Raw genomic sequence first — 4818 nt, forward strand, 5'->3', positions numbered from 1 at the left:
AGTAATCATTTATAAAAAATAGCAAATGATTCCCAAAAGACATTTAAGACATTCATTGATCCAGCTTTAATTTGTCCTAATCTCATTAATAAAACTTGAAAGAGGGGCTATAGGCTTGAGCTCTGCAAAAAAACATGAAGCATGTGCATAAAGAGTGTGTGGGGATGGTGTAGGTCCCTAGGGGCTATACTGTCTAGATAGAGTACATACATACACAGACACACCTTTATCACATTGGGCAACAATTCACTTAAGCCTTGCCTTGTGTAATGGGCTGGATGCTTCTTGTGAAGCACAAAGTATTTTATGGGCTCTTTTTGTTCCTACAGATGATGTGTGTGTGTGTGTGTGAGGTGTGTTATTGGAGAAGAGTTCTGAAGAAAGGAGCTTAAAACCAGAGTGTTCTAGAGATAATTGTGCACACTTGTTTCTTTGCAAGAAGGGATGGCCAACAAAGAGGGAGAGGAGATGAGGGGGAAAGACTACAATGATCCGCCCCCCACTCCGGCTCCCTTCATAGACTCTCCCGAGTTCTCCATGGGGTCAGTCTACAGAGCATGCATAGCAGAGTTCATAGACACCTTGCTCTTCCTCTACATCACAGTCGCCACCATCATCGGTGTCTCCGAGGCGAAAACCTGCGGTGGCGTCGGCCTCCTTGGCATCGCGTGGGTCTCTCTCTCCAACTCTCTCATTCACGTGCGCTTAAAAAACAATTAGAACAACCTAATAAAAATTTTCTTCGATTTCTCTAATCCTCGGTGAAATTGAAAAGTTCAAACATATGATCTAGACGTCAAACCCATTCCCACATAACCTTTCTGTAACTTCGCCTATAGAGTGCCTGAAGACAGCTCTCAACACATAGCCTCCAAGTTGGAGCTCGAATTTAACACTAGTTCTGTAATTGGACACTTAAGTGTCCTGAGACATTAAAGTGTCCTATTTTTCTATCAAGTTTTGACAATTTATTTGTCAAGCTAGAAAAAAAATTTTAACACCTTGCTTCTACCATAGATGGGTTATGAGGGAAAGAAAACACTCGATTTTTCTCCATATCAAAATACAATCTGTATGGAGAGAATTTTGGTAAGTTCTGTTTTTCCAAAAACAAATCATAGAATGATTATATCTTTTTGTAGAGATGGCCTTTTTTATGTTTATAAAAGCCAAGTGTTAGCACTTAGTGTTACAAAACAATGTAATGCACTTCAAAGATAAGTTTTATTAATTAATTTCAATTTCATTAATTAATTAACAACCAAGATTCTCTCCGTCCCATTTTACAAAGCCAAAAGTCCCACCCTTTCATGTTCCCATGGAGTGCTTCTACACCAAAGACCACGAGGCCAAGCCATTGGATCCCCTTGTCACCGTTCTGGACGTAGCTCGGCTCACCCCGCAATACACGTCTCGCTACGTTCACCCTTGCACAAGGGCGTCCCTCTTGCATGAGGTATAGGTGCAGCGTCGATGATCCTCCGCTGGCCTGTTCGTCCTCATTGTGCACCACTTCTTCTTCAAGCGTCTTGCACCTCCCATCTGCACCACACCTCGATTTTCCAACATTGATACCGCCCCTGTGATCCCTCAACCACAACTTGACTATTGTATGTGACTCCAAGCGTCGATCGTTGTCACCGCACACTCAGGAGATGGACACACAGCTGCAAGGCCAAGAATGCCTACAACACACATAGAGACCTTCAGCCTGTGCGTCTTGCCTTGCTCTACGAAGCTGCAGCCTCCACCTCTTCCCTTGGCGCAGAGCTCCCCCTAAAGAATCACCCCACCGTTCAGCGGCTATCTGCCAGGGCTTCAAACTATCGCAATAGACCAACAGTCCTCATTTGCCTCATGCATCCACATCACGAAAAAATATCCCTCTTTGTCCACGATCCTCCCAAATTCCCAAATCTCAATGCACATCATCTCTCTCTCTCTCTCTCTCTCTCTCTCTCTCTCTCTCTCTCTCTTTGCCACGTGCCAGTTCTAGGCTGTCTCACTCAGTCCATGCCTACCTGCGCGCACACCCGTAGCTTTGATGACACAAAATTGACCTCCTCCTTCGCAAGAGAGATCGACTCCCTGCCACCTAGAAAAGTATCAGGCTTCTCTCTCTCTCTATCTTTTTCTCTCTCTCTCCATGTTCCATCCCCCTCCCTTTTCCTCCCAAAGCCAGAGAAGCAACTCTTAAGATTCCTATCAATAAAATGTTTTGGAAAATTGGTCGGTCCTACTTGGTGCTTTATCCTTTTGAGTTTTGAGTTGAAGAAGGTTATACTTTTAGGAACATAATTGGATCTTGTGTTTAATGATCCTTAAATATCTTTATCTTTGTCTTTAACATATTATGTCCACATAGAAATATTTAGGCAATGTTGTGAAAGTTGAAGGTACTGATAATATATAGTTTTGTAATGACTATAGGAATAGTATGTCATTTTCCCCTTGCTTCTATGATAGCCTTGCATCCCATGTGATACACCATTTTTGTAAGTCAAGCTAGATCTTAGTATCCTACCCTACAATTCCCTCGTTTTTGGAGAGGGGGCGGGGGATTTGTGTATTCCACCTTCCTAAAATACTTATAGCATGCGCATTCAAGGGGTATTGATATAACATTTCTCCCTCATCTTTTCTAAACTTGAAATTTATTTTAAGACCTATTTTCAAACCCTTCTTGTTCATATAACTTTGTAACTCTTTGAAATATAAAAAACCCTCTAGGTGGATTCACATGTTACAGCCACATATTTTGAGGTGGACATCTCGAGTTAGTACCTTACTCTAGCTAAGGACAAAAGAAAAAATATATATTGACTTTAGATTGAAAGACACATTTTTCTTTACATTTAGAAAGTAAACTATGCTTAAAGTGATGGGTAGAAAACTTTGGTGTCAAGGACTACAATTAGTGGCTTCTTTATTTTTCTACTAGCACTCTTAGAACAATGGCATTAATGTCTTTTCCTCCTCTAGTTTAGATGTGGTTTGGCTGCCAAAGACTGGATCATTAACTAGTTGGTATACAATACACTTGAGATTTGTGATGATTATATACTCAAACAACAAATGTTTTTCTCATGCCTCTTGCTCCTAGATTACTTTAATAGTTTGCTAATGTTTTCTAAGGCTCGAATCATCAAAAGTTAGAGATGTTCAAACTTGCAATCTGATAACAATTTATGTCTTCTACATGGATGTAGGAGGGCACATCAACCCTGTAGTTACATTTGTTTTTTTTTTGGCTAGGAAGGTATCCCTACCAAAAGCATTTTTCTACATGGTGGCACAATGTTTGGGTGCTATATGTGGCGTATGCCTTGTGAAGGCCTTCCAAAAGACTTACTATGTGCAATCTGGTGGTGGTGCCAATGTGGTGCAACCGGGTTACTCTAATGGCACATGATTAGTAGCAAAAATCATTGGCACATTCTTCCTTGTATGCACAGTCTTCTCCACTGACGACGCCAAACACAATGCTCATGTTTCCCATGTTACAATAAGTTGAGCCTTAATCCTTGTCAAATTTTCCCAACCAAATCACAATGTTTGGAGAGTGTTAGGAAATTTAATCCTCATATTTTCCCAGCCAAATCACAATGTTTGGAGAGTGTTAGGAAGTTTAATGGACACGTTTTCAAACATGGGTGTGTGCTTGGATTTTTGTATGCTAACAACCAAGAAGCTTTAGGAAGAGAGGTTGTAGGAAATTAGAAAGACATGAACCAAAACCATATTTTTTTTGTGATTTCTTGTGTGGCAATGATAGGGATGTGTGATGAATAAACCAAACTATTTGGAGAGATGGTACAGAAAAATGACAATTATGCTTCTTTCAGCATGTGATTTTAAGGTTAATCAAGGGTTAATGTGTGCAGGTGTTGGATGCACTTCCCGTTGGATTTTCAGTATTTATGGTACACTTGGCCACAATCCCCATTATAGGCACATGCATCAATCTTGCTAGAAGCTTCGGTGAGGCTGTCATTTATGGCCATCAAAAGAGTTGGGATGACCATGTAAGTTCAAAAAACTATTTCTCCTTAGTTACTTTTGAAATTATTTTATCATTTATTGTTTAATATTCATAAGAAATGACTAATCTTTCTTTTTTATTACCATGTGATGTGGGAGAACATTACTATTAGTGTGTGTACCTATCTTCTGTCTTGCTTGAGACTTGGATGGCTTTCTAAGTTTGCCCTAGTTCCTTATGCTTGTTTATATGTAAGTCACTCATAGTAGAGACTAGTTGTGCAAATTTGGCATATGTTTTTTCTTTTCTCTAAGATTTGCATTCTAAGACAGGACTTCAACATTAAAATAAAAAACTCGGCTCACAACTTGTGAGCTATTACTAAAAAAAGGAAAAAAAAATATAGCCTTCGGTGGAAATCATCTCTTTGAAATACAACAATCCTTTATGATGATAAAACTTGATGATGATAGTTTTCTTGTATGCATGTAGTGGATATTTTGGGTGGGTCCATTTATAGGCGCGACATTGGCAGCCGGATACCATCAATATATTATGACACCTGGAGCTTTTAGAAGCCAAGGAAGTATGTCAAAGTGATCAGAACTTGAACTTGTTTGTTAGCTTCACTTTCTCTTTTAGCAAGTATATTTCCTCACTTAACCACATACACCCCTTGCTACTTGTACTTGATTTTTTCTCTCATATAGTTTTCAACTTCTTATTTGGGTCTTTCTAAACACTTTGCAACATGACGAGGGCTACTATGTCCTCCAAAGTTTACTCTTGAGGAGAGAGTTGTAAGAAGTCATTTTTTTAAATTCATGATTTTGACC

General features: G+C 39.6%; 1 pseudogene; it reads left to right on the forward strand.

Annotated features, from left to right (window-relative positions):
- The first annotated feature begins 444 nt into the window (after window positions 1-444).
- Window positions 445-4582, forward strand: LOC147451966 (putative aquaporin PIP2-8; annotated as a pseudogene).
- The last annotated feature ends 236 nt before the right edge of the window (window positions 4583-4818 follow it).

Source organism: Adiantum capillus-veneris, chromosome 8 (assembly GCF_014529385.1).
Source record: "Adiantum capillus-veneris isolate H3 chromosome 8, ASM1452938v2, whole genome shotgun sequence".
In the NCBI taxonomy this organism is placed as follows: Eukaryota; Viridiplantae; Streptophyta; class Polypodiopsida; order Polypodiales; family Pteridaceae; genus Adiantum; species Adiantum capillus-veneris.